Below are 16,626 nucleotides of genomic sequence, written 5' to 3' on the forward strand. Positions count from 1 at the left end.
TGGTGTCTCGAATGCAGTACGATATGTCCATAAAGCTACATCCAATCTGAATGACCAATCTTTGCGGTTGGGATTCACTACCTTCTTCAAAATTTGTTTAATCTCTCTATTAGAGACTTTCGCCTGCCCATTTGTCTAGGGATGGTATGCCATGGCAATTTTATGTTTAACTACATACCTGTTCAGAGCATTAGTAACTAATTTACAATCAAAATGTGAACCTTCATCACTAATTAGAGCACGGGGGTACCAAACCTAGTAAAAATATTCTTATGTATAAATTTCAATACCGATTTGGCATCATTTGTTGGTAAGGCAACAACCTCAACCCACTTGGAGACATGATCAATAGGGAAAAGTATGTATACATTGCCCCAAGAATGCATGGTGTCTCTGAAGATACCTTTAGATTAAAATTGTTCCCTTATTCATTGCGAGATTGTACCAGATCATGGTTGAATACGTTACCATCAGGTACAATGGCATCTTGGAATAAACTGTGTTAGATATTTATACTTAGGTACAATCCTCCCAACATGAATGCCAAGCTTAGGAATGACATTACATCGTTTAGGCAATCAGAAGATGAAATACTATATGAAGCATGAGAGCATTTCAAGAAACTAATTAGAAAATGCCCTATGCATGGTTTTCAGTATTGGACACAGATGGAAATGTTCTATAATGGATTAAATGCTCTATGCGAATGGCGGTGGATGCATCCGCTAATGGAATGTTGCTTGACAAATCCTACAATGAAGCATACAAAATTCTAGAAAGAATAGCAAACAATGATCACTAGTACCCCACTACTAGAGTTGGTACTGGTAGAAGAGTTGCTGGAGCAATGGAACTTGATGCGATTTCATCTTTAATAACTCCAGTATCATTTTTAACAAATATGATTAGAACTATAAAAAGACCTTCTGCAGCGCAGGAGATGAAAGTTGTAGAACTAGCATGCGTATACTATGAAGAAGATCATGTTTTTGATGAATGCCCATCCAATCAAGCCTCTGCATCGTAGCAACAACAACAATCCCTACTCCAACACATAAAGACTAGGCCGGAAACAACATCCAAATTTTAGTTTGAGTAATCAAGGAATGGGAATTGCTAGCAATGTTAATTGACAGAATGTGGTTGGTGTACCACTTGGGTACATCCAACCAATGCCGCGGCAAAATGTGCAAGAAAGTTCATCATCTTCAACATCAACCATGGAAGCTCTATTAAAGGAGTACATGGCTAAGAATAATGCGATTATTCAGAGCTAGACAGCTCCCTTAAGAGTTCTAGAGAATCAAGTGCTGCAAATTGCCACTACACTAGTTCCATGTAACAAGAAGGATTTCTTAGTGACACAGAAAGTTCTCGATCTCAAGGAAAGGAACAATGTAAAGTCATAACACTCAAGAGTGACACTCAGTTGCCAGGAGTTTTGAATGATGCCTTTATTGAGGAGGAAAGTTTAGAGGTTCCTGAAAGCATAACTTTTGAATCAGTAGTGGAACAAACTACATAAGATGGGAGCAAACAGAAGCATACAAAAGCAAATTCATCTTGTCAAGCCAATACAATTTTCATGGCAAAGCAACCTCAAGAAATGGAAGGAAGGCCACCACCACATTTTCCCCAATGTTTCCAAAAGTTGAAGCAAGATACATAATTCAAGAAATTTCTAGAGGTCTTGAAGCAACTACACATCAATATACCTTTGGTGGAAGCATTAGAACAAATGTCTATATATGTGAAATTCATGAAAGATATCCTATCCAAGAAGAGAAGGTTAGGGGAGCTTGAAAAAGTTGCACTTACTGAAGGGTGCACAATAATGCTAAAGAACAAATTGCTAGCAAAATTAAAAGAACCAGAGAGTTTCACTATACCTTGTGTAACACTCCTAACCCGTATCCATCACCGAAATAGGGTTATGAGGCGTTACCGATCAACCACAACATAAATCATACATTTATGCAATCATAATCAAAATCCATTCATATGAATCACGTTGTCCCTTATAAGGTCCTACGAGACCTTAAAACATGCTTAGAAGTAGTTCACGACTAAACCGATAACATTTGTAAACTTTGGGAAACTTAGAAAATTTTCAAACATATAAGGGTCACACGCCCGTATGAACAGGCTGTGTGCCTCACACGGTTATCAGACACGCTCGTGTCATAGACCGTGTGAAAACAGGGCATACATACTGACTTGTACCATATAGCAGAAGACACACCCATGTGCCATGACCATGGGAAAATTGGAGGGGTTACTGGCTTGGGTCACACGGCCGGCCACATGCCTATGTTCCAGCCCGTGTGCCACACATGGCCAATAGACACGCCCGTGTCTCTAGGCCATGTCAAAACTGTAGGGTATACTACCTTAATTTGATAGGGTACCCCAGGGGACACACGACTGTGTAGCATGACCGTGTGTCACACATGGCTAAGACACACACTCATGTGTCTGCTCGTGTGGAGAAAAATAAGCCATTTGAAAAGCCAATTTGCCACCATTTCTCATGCACAAAAAATAACCAAATTGGTACCATTTAAACACATATATAGGTAGCCAAAACGTGCCAATTCATACACCTATCATGTCATCTATACTCAACCATTTCAACAACTTAATTCCATATTAAAAAACATACCAAATCAATGTGCCACAATCATCAATCTCACATAACTTTGTAATTTATTTTCATCACCTTTCCATTAACTAAATCATGCCTCCCAAACATATTAATTCATCATCTACAAAACCTACCATAATATACCATTCCTCAAACATTAATACAGCAACTTACAACTATCCAAACTAGCCAACTCATAACCATACCAAAACAAGCCAACATATAAGGCATTATGAACATCACGTATAAATTTCTTACCAAACACAATCCAAGCCAACTTAAATGGCCATACACACCAACATTTACAAGCCAAATCACATGGCTAAAATCATAACTCAAAACATACCAATATGACACTAGCCTATACATGCCATATACCATATATACAAAACTCTCAAAGTACCAACGAGATGATAGATAGTGTGATGACGTTTCCCAATGATTCTCGAATTTGAGCTAGCTTCGATAATCTATAAAATAAGAAAAGAACACACAAAGTAAGCTTCAAAAGCTTAGTAAGCCATATACAAATAAAGTCAACATATGAATATTTGTATATCAATTCAAAATATGTTAAACATAGCTAATCACATTCAAATGCACAAACCTTTCTCATTGAACATATATTCAATGTCTTAATCGAATTCATCAAATATTTCCCCTTTTCAATACTTGTATGGATTTCATACGTACCTGGATCACTTAGCTCTTTCACATATTCTTTCTTGACATGACTTTGCCAGTTGAACCATTTGGAATCGTTAAGGATACTCGAAAATTACATAAAGCTCATACAATGCCATATCCCAGATATGGTCTTACATGTTATTATATATCGATGCTACTATCCCGAACAGGGTCTTACAAGAAATCAATTAACGATGCCAATGTCCCAGACAGGGTCTTACACAAAATTGATTAACGATGCCAATGTCCCAGACATGGTCTTACACATAATCTTAATACAATGCCAATGTCCCAGACATGGTCTTACATGTAATCAAATCTTGATAACCTAATGTCATGACATTCGTATCCTATTATATTCCAAAGGTTCATACGGGACTTTCGGATATTGTAACTCTGTCGATTCTAGCTCATAAGTGCTCGTTCAACATTTATAACATTCCATGGCAAGTAAACACATGTAATTCAATTTAAAGACATTTATTTGCATATGAACTTACTCATGTTCGGAATAAACGGAGGGAATCGACTATTCGTCAACTTTCTATTTTCCTCGATCTAAGTCTGTTTTCTTATTTCTTGATCTATATACATTCAAAATTAACTCTTTTATTGATCAATACATTCAACTTAGTTCAAAAACACATATTTAGGCATTTTTGCAGTTTAACCCTAAATTTTCACATTTCTTACAATTTAGTCCTTTTTCATAAATACACAAAATTACATAATTTCTTTCAAATAAATGCTAGCCAAATTTCTATAGGCTCCATAACAACCCATATTTACATTTCTTTCACACTTTTAACCACACATTTTACGCTTTTCACAAATTAATCCTATTTAGGCATTTTCACTCAAAATCACTTAACAAAACATGTTTATCAAACACCAAGCTTTCATATTTCTTCCTCAAACATCCAAAAACACATGAATTCATCAATTTTAACTTTCAAAATCATCAACACTTTCAAAAATTTAGGCATGGGCTAGCTAGTACTCAAAGCAACGATCACAAAAGCGTAAAAATCATCAAAAACTGATTAAAAATCATACTTTAATCAAGGATTAAAGGTGTCAAAAGTTCAGGCCCTAAATGTTCTTCTTCTTCTTTGATATTTCAGTTGATGAATGCATGAAATGATGAACATTTTGTTTTGTTTTAATTAAAACATATATTAATTACTAATTTACAAATCTGACCTTAATTTAAAACATTAATAAACATCAAATTTATGCCTATTTATGTCCATTCCCACTATCAATGGTCTATTTACAACATAAGGACCTCACCTCACATTTAATAAGTCATAGCAAATAGACACCTTTATCATATAGAATGCAACTTTTGCAATTTAAGCGATTAAGTCCTTTTCTCAAATTAACCACTTCAATGAAAAAATTAGCTCACAAAATTTTCACACATATATAATCACATATTGTAAACAAAAACATAATATTAAAATAAATTTACAACCTCAGATTTGTGGTTCCAGAACCACTGTTCTGATTTAGCGAAAATCAGGCTATTACACCTTGCTTACTGGAAACTATTATGTAGGCAAAGAATTATGTGATTTAGGTGCAAGTATCAATCTAATGCCTATGTCTATTTTTAGGAAACTCGGGATAGGAAAGGTAAGACCTACTATAGTCACACTACAACTATCTAATAGATCATATGTCCATCTAGAAGGTAAAATCGAGGATGTACTAGTAAGAGTTCACAAGTACATTTTTCCAACAGATTTTATTATTCTAGAATGTGACGTAATTAAAGAGGCACCCATAATACTTGGATTACTTTTCTTAGCAACTAGTAGAACATTGATTGATGTACATAAAGGTGAATCAACCATGAGAATTAATGATCAGTAGTTGACATTAAACGTGTTTGATGCTTTAAAGTGTGCAGACCCATATGAAAAATGCCATGCTGCTGAATTTGTTGACATTGTAATTCAGGAAGAATTTGCAGGACATATGCCTGGCAATTTTGATATAGACTCTGTTGTATTAAATGAAACAAAATTGACTGAAGAATCTGGAGAACTAATGGAAATCCAGCAATCTGGAAATGGATTTAGGAGTAGCTTTGAATCATTAGACTTATCAGGTCAATCTTTCAACCCTAATCGATCGTCAATAGCAGATCCACCTATGCTGGATTTGAAGCCATTACTAGTGCATTTGAAGTACGCCTATTTGGGAGATAATGATACACTGCCTGCAGTTATCTTTGCCGAGCTTACAACAGACGAAGAGATGCAGTTACTGTAAGTCTTAAAAAAATCCAAGAAAGCTTTCGGATGGTTAATTGTGAATATCAAAAGAATTAGCCTAGCAATCTGCATGCGCAATGTAACACCCCAAACCCGAGATCGTCACCGGATTTGAACACGTGGTGTTACCGGGCTCACTTCCCTTATTTCTCTCTTTGTAATATTGATTGCTGTTCCAGGCAGGCTAGCTAACTGCATCACTGTTGCCTTAAAAATCATATCTCGAGTTTCAAAACTCGGAAACTGATTCCGTAAATTTTCCCTGAATTTAGACTCATATGTCTATCCATGGATTTATTTCTAGGATTTTTGGTCGGGCCAATTGGTACAGTTTATTAGTTAAATTCGCCCATGTTACAGGGGTCGACTACACTGACCTTCAGGCATTACGACCTTAATATCTTCTCGTACAGAGCTTCAATGCTCATGCCGTTTGATTCTAATGAAACTATACTCAAAGGTAAATCTTCACATATAAGGTACGACTTCTAATTCCTTCTAGATAATTTATGGTAAATTTTCAAAGTCGAGACAGGGGACCCAGAAACCGTTCTGGCCCTGTCTCACGAGAACTTTAATATCTCTCAGTATACTGCTCATATGGTCGTTTCGTTTCATCCATATAAAAATAGATTCACCAAGGTTCAATTTCATAATTTATTCACTATTTAATTCTACTTATACTATTTTTAGTGATTTTTCAATCTCATCTCACTGCTGCTGCCCGCAACAGTTACTGCAGTAGACTATGCCAATTTCGTGAATCTTTCCTTGGCCTTACTAATCATCCATCATACATGACACAAATTATGGCCACCTTATCAAAATTAAAATTTCTAAGACTCGTGGCTATAGGTTCTAGCATCCCACTCGACGACCACATAGGCCATTTTCACATGGCTAAAGTTTACAACCCAAATTTCAACAAAACAAAATAGCCTATACATGCCAAATGTTCTCCTAGATCGACTAAGAAGACAATACCAAAAGGTTTCCAGCCGGTGTGATGACTTCAACGACGGTTCCGAGCACGCAACAATACGAGTCCAAGAGACCTAAAATGGGTGACAAGAAAACACCGAGTGAGTTTATAACTCAGTAATTCATAAGCATTCATCAACCATCCATTAATAAAATTTTCGCAACATCAAACAATAAACGAGGCTAGGTACTTCATCCATATCGAAACTATACCATAATTCCTCGGACCTTTCGGTTCAATCTCATACCAAGTCATACATCCACATTTCATATTTTATACAATAAGATATTTGAGGCATTTTTACACACCAACTCATTCACACCACAATCATACAATTGCAATCATCACATAGATTTAAAGCTTACCAAGCTCAACCCCGAGCATGAACGTATTGCCTAATCGTCATGAGCTCAAGGTACTTACCCGATCCGCTGTCCGGGATTAACTCGATAATGTCGCACACTCAGTGCCAATTGTAACGCAAGAGCATATAGTGAATCCGCACACTTAGTGCTATATATTTTCAGCTCGCACACTTAGTGCTATATAACTTTCAGCTCGCACACTTAGTGCTATATGTTTTCAGTTCGCACACTTAGTGCTGTACAATTTTTAAACCCGCACACTTAGTGCCAATCTTGTCACCGTGTCCATTTATACCCGCACACTTAGTGCCGAGACCAATACCTTATGCATGTTGCTGCCTTTATACATTCAACCATGGCATCATTCCATACACATACATTTTCATTTACACATCAACTCATTTAAACACAATTGCGTATATATTATGGTCATTTACCTCAACACCAAATATATGCTTAATGACTTACCTCGGATGTTGTCGAACGTCTTCAACGGCTATTCAATTACTTTTTCTTTCCCCTTATCCAACTTCGATCCTTTAAGCTCTTGAGCTTGTTTAAGAACAATTGAATTCATTTAATTCCAATTCAAATAGACGATTTAATATAACACATGTATATTATAAGGTTGAGGTACATATGACTTATTGGTTAACTATCAAACACCATACGCATGTATACATATATTCTCTAGTCATGCACAACCCAACATCTTACTTGGGCATTAACAACTTTATAGATATATGCATATCTATGTTAAGGCCGAATATATATATTTAACACATTCTACAATTATGGTTATTTATAATGACTAACACCGCTTTTATCTCAAGTCATACTCATAAACACATCCATCCAAATACATTCGTACTTAAACATTATTCGGACTTAACACTCATATCACATTTATAAAACTACAAGTTTAATATACCTATACTTACATTACTTAAACATCAACCCTCAATTTCTTTGACAAAGCACATTCCGGAAATGATAAGACAATATAACACCTTTAATCCAACTTATAATTCATTTACATCACATTCCAAGCATTCACTCTATTCTATCACTTAAAATACAAACATTACTCAATAACTTCCTAGTTCAAATTCGCAATTACACATACACACACAAGCCGATTTCTTTTCCTACCACCCAAACCACCTATATGAACATTTAACTAACTCATACTTCACCCATCCACAATTACTCATTCAAACATGAAGAAGGTAATCAAATTTCTTCACTATCAACCATGGCCGAATGCTTCATTCACCACCCAAAACCAAAATTTTAGCATGGGCTAATTGAAGAACTTAGTAAATAACTTAAGTTAAGCTAAAATCCCAAAATCTAACAAGAATTACTAACCTTGTTTTTGAGCTTAAGATGACCGAATGCCATTTCCCCCTTCCTTCTTTAACTTTCGGCTCCTAAGGTAGAAGATGAACACCAATATATTTTTTTTTTAAATTTCCTTTCTTCTATTTGGCCAAGGCACCCAAGGATGAGCAACAAATTTTCTTCCCCTTTTTTTTCTTTGTTTCTCACGGCAAAAGAGCATCCACACCCATTTTTTTTCATCATTTTCTTTTTTTTTTTTCCATTTCTTTATTCTCCCTTACATCATGCACTAGGCCAACATGTCTAGGACATGTTTTCCTTGCCCATCACCTAGTCATGGCCGCCACTCACCTTAGGAAAAGGGGTTATTTGACATGCAAGGACAACCCTTTTCCCACATGTATTAATAGGCCACCTTACATTTGCCTAGCACATTTCTAAATTTTCTCACATAAGTCCTAATCACTAAAATTCCCCTATAATTAAGCAAAAATTCAATAAAGAAATTATCACACATGCATATTCACATATTTAGATAGTAACTATCATACTCAAATAATTTAGTGACTCGGTTTAGCGGTCCCGAAACCGGTTTCCGACTAGGGTCACTTTAGGCCTGTCACACGCAAAATAATACTTGAAGATTGCCATGGGAAATCTATTGAACAACAAATCAGACTAAATCTTTTCATGAAGGCAATAGTTAAAAGGGAGATCATCAAATGGTTTGATGATGGAATTATATACCCAATTTCTAATAGCTCTTGGGTGAGCCCTATTCAGTGTGTACCTAAGAAAAGAGGGGTCACCAAAGTCAGCAATGATAAAATGAACTCATTCCCACACGTACTGTCACAGGTTGGAGAATTTTTATGGATGATCGAAAGCTCAACAAAGCAATGAAAAAGGGCCATTTCCCTCTGCCTTTTATAGATCTGATGTTGGACAGACTAGCAGGGAAATGGTTTTACTATTTTTTAAATGGCTACTCAGGGTACAACCATATTGTCATATCTCTTGCTGATCAAGAAAAGACTACATTCACCTGTCCTTATGGAATATTTGCTTTTAGAAAAATGCCATTTGGGTTATGTAACGCCCTTGCAACATTCCAGCGTTGCATGATGGCAATATTTTCCGACATGGTGGAAAATTTCCTTGCAATATTTATGGATGATTTCTCAGTGTTTGGCAACACTTATGAAGACTGTTTGAAAATTTTGGAGTTAGTACTTTATTAATGTTAAGAAACAAATCTTGTGCTGAATTGGGAAAAATGCCACTTCATGGTTTCACAACAAGGAATTACCGTCGACAAAAAAAATAGTAGTCATTGAAAATTTTCCACCACCTACTTCAGTGAAAAGAATTAGAAGTTTCCTTGGTTATGCCGAATTTTATCGTCACTTTATCAAGGATTTTTTTAAGATATCCGAACCTCTATGCCATTTGTTTGAACAAAATATACCATTTCATCTTGACAAGTTATGCTCAAAAGTGTTCAAAGAGTTAAAGGATCGATTAATTACAACACATATAGTCACTACACCAGACTAGACTTTACCGTTCGAGCTGATATGTGATGTAAGTAACTTTGCTATAGGAGCAGTTTTGGGGAAAAGAAAAGTCAAACTATTTCATGCTATATATTATGATAGTCGTACGATGATAGATTCATAGCTCAATTATACCACCATGGAGAAAGAATTGTTAGTGGTGATATTTGCCTTTGAAAAATTCAGAGCTTTTTTAGTGGGCACTTGTAACGCCTGATTTTGGGCCTAGTTGGAATAGTGGTTTCGAGACCACAAATTCGACAAAAGATAAATTATTTTTATTATATTTTTATGGTCTAAAATTTCAAGAATTAATTTTGTGAAAATTTCATTTCAAAATTTTGACATTTGGGCACTCAATTTGGTTAAAAGGACTAAATCGTAAAAATTGGAAAAGTTGAGTTCTACATGCTAGAGGTGTCCAATTGTTATGAAATTTTAAATTAGAGGTCCTTATATGGTAATTAGACCATTGGTTAAGTTAATGGACAAAAATGGACATGGTTAGACATGTTTCCAAAGTTTTTCATTAAGGGTATTTTGGTCATTTACATATTAAAATGAATTAAAAACAAAAGTAAAAGCCCAAAAATTTGTCCATCTTCCTCCTTGGCCGAAATTTTCAAGAGGAAGCCATGGCTAAGGTTTTTCAAGCTTTCAAGCTCGATTGTCAGTCCGTTCTAGCTCCGTTTTTAATGATTTTCACGTTTTTTAAATCCTTGTAACACGATCTAGCTATTTCTACCATTAATTTGAGATATGATGAAGGTCTAGGTTTTTACCCATGCTAGAAATTTGTGTATTTTTATGTTAATGGTAGATTATGCATGTTCATGGTTAGAGAAACGACTTTTACTAAGTGATTTTCTGTGAAAACATGCAAAAGGACTAAATTGTAAAAGTTATAAAATATGTAGTAAAAGTTTGTTTTAATGGAAATTGTGGGCTGATATAGTCATGAAAATGATTCGGTTAGGATTGTATGCTAAAGAAATTGAATAAATTTCATTTTAAGATCCTAGGGGCAAAAGTATAATTATGATAAACTTTAGGGGCAAAAATTTATTTTTTTCCATGTTATGATTTTTGGGTCCATTGAGTAATGTGACTAATAAGTGGGCTAAATTTGATGTTATAGATGAAAGAAAACTAGATTTGGGCCTAGAACGGGGGAAAACGAGTAATTGGCGGTTAGGTCCCTCTTTGCCATTTTGGTGTCAAGGTAAGTTCTTATGTAAATAATGCTATGCTATGTTTGTATTTTAAATATTCTAAATGCTTTGATAATGTATGAAATAAATGATTGATTTTATGGTTGTATTTAACGAAGTTTGGATAAGTGAGAAAAATCCCATTTGAACCTCAGAATAGAATAAGATACGAATGACATGTCACTAAGGATATTTGTGATATATGTGTGATTACATGATCTGGGTGTTGGTCTCGTACGTCTACTAGTGGCTGGGCAGTCTGGTAAGTGTTGTGGATACCTGATAGCTTGTTTGAGCAGCACTGCGTAGTTAGGTCTTGACCGTCAGCTTGTGTGAGCAGGCCCGAGATTTGCTCGAGAGCGGGCATTTATGTGATATGAGATATGAGGTAAATTTAGCTACATATATGGCACTTATGTGCAAAGACTTTTTGTGTATCCATTTAGTATTCCAAGTTTTCAATGAGTATGCCAAAGATGAGAAAGTAAGTGGTTATCTTACAAGATTGTACAGGTAGGTACGTAAAGATTTGAAGTATTGACTTTATGTGTAACACCCCTTATCCGTATCTGAAGCTAGGATAGGGTTCGAGGCGTTACTAGACTTAAACATTCACAAACATGCAAAACCGGGCCATAAAATTTCATCCAAATTAAAACTTTTCAAACACATGTAGATCGTCCCTTATACAAGCCTTCGAGGCCTAAAACATACATCGGGGTCGTTCGGGACTAAATCAAGAACTTTAGAAAGCTCTGGGAAAACTTAGAGAAATTTTCATGAAACAGGGTCACACACCCGTGTGGACACAGGGACACGCTCGTGTGCCTTCAACACGCCTGTGTCCTCAGGCCGTGTAACTCTTTATTTATGACGCCAACAAAACAAATTGATCCACACGGCCAAGCCAAAGGCCCGTGTGCTAGGCCGTGTCCTCTACACGGCTGAGACACATGGCCATGTCTCTGCCCGTGTAGCCAACACTTAGGCTATTTTCCAAGCCTTATGTTGTCCTTAATTCTCTCCCATACTTATACACATTATAGACATACATTATAACATCAATTTAATGGTTAATCATCCTTTAGTAAAATTCTGTTAAAGCATTTACATGTTGTCATACATGTGTTTATTACCTATACTCATGTTGCACCTAGTTAGACATTCCAATTCACATTCTACAATTTTCCATATTCAATCATTATCAACTTACTATCATGCCACACATTCATTCTATGCCCACGACCACCTCGAATGGTCTTAGAGCATTCATCATGTACATGTATCATACTAATCTTTCATAACAACCAATTATAAACACATCACAAACATTAACACATAGCAATAATAATTAGGCTTACAAGCCATAACCATTTAAGCCACATCTCATGGCCATATACAATAAATCAATCTAAGCTGATACATTTAACTAATCATAACAACATCTAACATAAAAACTAGTCCTTATACATGCCAGTCACTTGAAAGTATTTAATACATATATGACAATACTCCGGAGCTATTGGCTTGATAGTGTGATGCTTCCTCCGAAGGTCTCCAACACCAAGCTGACTTGAGAGCACTAAGGAAATGGAGAGGAGGGAGTAAGCTTAAATCTTAGTAAGTCCATATGAAAATAATAAGAAAATTATCAACATGATTCCATGAAAATGTAATCGTAATTACACTTTTGCTGATTTTCTGGCCATGCTATTTTCTCGCATCATAGTTACTAATTTATTTATATACGGAGCTAAAAAACTCAAAATTAAGATACATTAAATTTCTATGAAACTATATTCATATATATTTTTACCATAAAATTTACAGAATTTTTGGTCAAGAAAATAAGTACATTTTATTCATTAAATATACCCCTATTTCACCGCCTAACAGTTTCGACCTCTCTTCACTAAAAATTATTTATCTCATGGTACGAGACTTCAAATTGAGAACCGTTAATTTTACTAGAATCTAGACTCATTAAGGATTTTAGGAATGAAAATTATGACCCATAAATATTTGTTTTAAATTTTTAATGATTTTCTTAAATTAGAATAGGGGATTCCAAAATCATTCTGACCCTGTCTCACAAAAATCCAATTATTATACAATATGATATTCTTATGCCTTCACTATTTTTTTTATGAGAAAATAGACTCATTAAGATTTAATTTCATGTCTTATTCAACTTCTAATTCAATTTCTACCATTTTTGGTAATTTTTTAAATCACACAACTTTGCTGTTCAAAATTGTTTTATTACAAAATTTCACTTTTACATAATTTCACTTACTCCATTCTATCTTACCAAAAGATTCGTTCAACTATCGAGCACATTGCTCACAACTTTTCACATAGATATATCTGCACTTATTCATAACATAGTCATGTACATATGTATTTTCACTTAGTAAATTTCTCGTTGAACTCATCGGAATAATAATAGATACCTGGTGGCCTGTGCATATACCACCCTTATAACAGAAGCTCTCTGGTATGCATAGTAGCCTGCACTTAGTACTACACATACGACCTATCAATCTGGTACACGTAGTAGGCTGCACTTAGTACTACACACGTGATCAAAGTTAACGGGTACGCATAGTAGCCTGCACTTAGTACTACACATGCGACCTATCAATCTAATACACGTAGTAGCCTGCACTTAGTACTACACACTTGACTCACAACGGATCATTTGTATCTCTTCTATTTTGAAGGTTCAATTAGGAAATTCTTCACTTTTCAACATTTTACTAACTCGTTCTTAGTCAATTCTGATTCGTAGTTTACATTAATTGATCATTCTATAGGCAGCCACATCTCATATAATAACAAAAGATAATAACATAAAAAGAATCGAAATATTATTTACATACAAACTTACTCGTTTCAAAAAAACATCATATTCCAATAAAATTCCAAAACCTTTATCGGACGTACTCGAATTGTGGCTTCATTCACATAGGAATATCTCATAATCACATGCCATTGCAACATTTTCATCATAATAGCAAAACATCAAGAACATGTTATTTTATCAAAATAATCACATAATATCAAATTATTCACATATATATACTTACAACTCCTGTAATGTCGAAGCATTAGCATTCAAATACAATATTGCATTATTAAAATCACATGAGCTTACCTCGGGTTCGAGTACGTCTTATATTCTGATTTAGCCCATAATCTCATTCATTTCCAATCTATGCCTGAATCTCATTTTTCCTTGCTCTATAATACCACATTTAGCTTACTAATTAGTCACATTATTCATATGGGTCCAAAAATCATACTTTTACAATTTTATTTTGACCCCTAAACTTTCACATATTTGCAGTTTGGCCCCTAAGCTCGTAAAATGATTTTTATTCAATTTCCTTGCATTTTAAGCCTAGATGAATCATTTTAATAACTGTAGCAGCCCCTAATTGCCACTAGATCACTTTTATGAAAATTTTTGTAACTTTTACAAAACAGTCCTTTTTGATAATTTCACCGAAAATCACTTAGTAAAAGTTGTTTATTACACACCGAGCATTCATATTCTACCATTAGACATCAAAACACATGCATGTCATCCATGGGTAAATTTTTAAACACAAACCCTAGCCTAAAATATGGGTAGAAATGAGTAGATCTTATTACGAGGATTTCAAAAACGTAAAAATCATTAAAAATGGGGCAAGAACGGACTGACAATCGAGCTTGGAAGCTTGAAAAACCCTAGATATGTCTTATCCATGCAATTTTTGGCCATAATTGGCTTTTAATTTTATTTTTAATTCATTTTAATTACTAGATTACCAAAATGCCCCCAACTTAAAAATATTCTATTTCACCCATTTCTTGTCCATTTTTGTGCCAAAAATTATCAAATGATCTAATTACCATTTAAGGGCCTTCAATTTAAAATTTCATAACAATTAGATACCTTTAACATGTAGAACTCAACTTTTGCACTTTTTACAATGTAGTCCTTTTGACCAAATTGAGTGCCAACGTCAAAATTTTCGAACGAAATTTTCACTAAATCATCCCGTGAAATTTTAGACCATAAAAATATAATAAAAACAAATTTTATTGTGTCAGATTTGTGGTCCCGAAACCACTGTTCCGACTAGTCCTTAATTCGGGATGTTACAACTCTCCCCCCTTTAGGGATTTTTGTCCCCGAAAATCTTACCAGAAGAGTGGTTCGGTTTTCACATAAACTCCACTATCTCATAATCATTTTTGAACAACCTTTACTTAGGCTATGTTTAATACTTAGCTCTTTAATTTCTTATACTAAAGTCATGAACAATTATGTGTTATATGACGCATCAATCAAATCTTCGCTGCTATCAGAGAACTCGTGCATACAAGGGTCAAACCCATACCGTCATAGAATATGTATATACATATCATACTTGAATCCTCTTAGAATCAAATGGCGTAGCCAGCTCGATCATCATGGCCTTAAGTTCTCTATCATTTTATACAACCTGACAGTTCACTAGTTCGACCTCTGGTCATCATTAAAATTCAGAACCTCAATTAGCTTTTTCAATCATTCACGATATAAATCCCGGATTTCAATCCAATTAACAAAACTAGCATTTTAAGAAATTCAACAATCTCAAAGATGCTTAATCCCATAAGTCTGATAAGCAGAAATTCAGTACTTATCAACATGATTTGCAGATTCATCAATTACTTAACAACAAGTCATATGACATCTTTCTCTTTCAAAGATAGGAATAATTCTAATATGAAATCTATAGTAATCGCATTCTCAGAGATTATACCATAACTATCTTATCTTCCTTTAACAATTCAAGTCAGCTACATTATCTCAACTTAAGTCTTTCTATGACAGCATATACTTTAAGCTATCACACTGCCCTTCTTGTCTTAAAACACATCACTGAAAATTGAGAAGTCTTTGCTCAATGCAGACTAAACTAGTTTCAAGGTTTCAGTTAACAATATTCTCGTATATTCAAATCGTTCCAACATGTAGTAGACCATTCAACTTTCACAGGACAAAAACTTTATCATTCAAAGCAACTTTAAATCGTATCAAAGTCTTCTAAGATATGTACACTTTCATTCAGTCAGTCTTTTACTTGGAGAGATAAAATCTTATTCTCAGACTTGGGAAAAATTTGGACATAAATATCCCATTAAATCTTTCAAACAAAAACCCATACAAACTGAATAACCAAGTCGGTCTTAATTATTAGTTGATAAAGTTTCAGAAAATCCTTCCTTTCAGTTGTCAAAATGATTTAACATGTAATCATGCAAAATTCACTCATCATACTAATCAAAGTTCATTTCAATTGCATTATCTCAAGGTAGTATAAATGTTCCGAATCGAAGGCATTAACTTGATTAACTTTCTTGAGAAAAGAAATCCATCATACAAGCTGATACTAGCAATTTCACCACTTATGCCTTTATCGATGTCAAATCCTTTACGAAGATTTAGAGAAATCCAGATACTAGAATTACCATATTACTATGATCAAAGCAGAAGCATAGTCATACTTGACATGATT

At 34.7% G+C, this 16,626-nt stretch overlaps 1 non-coding gene across 1 annotated transcript; it reads right to left on the minus strand.

The window, feature by feature from the left end:
• Positions 1 to 545: 545 nt before the first annotated feature.
• Positions 546 to 652, minus strand: LOC128284641 (small nucleolar RNA R71). The gene has a single exon (XR_008275063.1). It is a non-coding gene; the product is annotated as a small nucleolar RNA R71 (small nucleolar RNA).
• Between the last annotated feature and the right edge of the window lie 15,974 nt (positions 653 to 16,626).

Source organism: Gossypium arboreum, chromosome 11, assembly GCF_025698485.1.
Source record: "Gossypium arboreum isolate Shixiya-1 chromosome 11, ASM2569848v2, whole genome shotgun sequence".
Lineage (NCBI taxonomy): Eukaryota > Viridiplantae > Streptophyta > Magnoliopsida > Malvales > Malvaceae > Gossypium > Gossypium arboreum.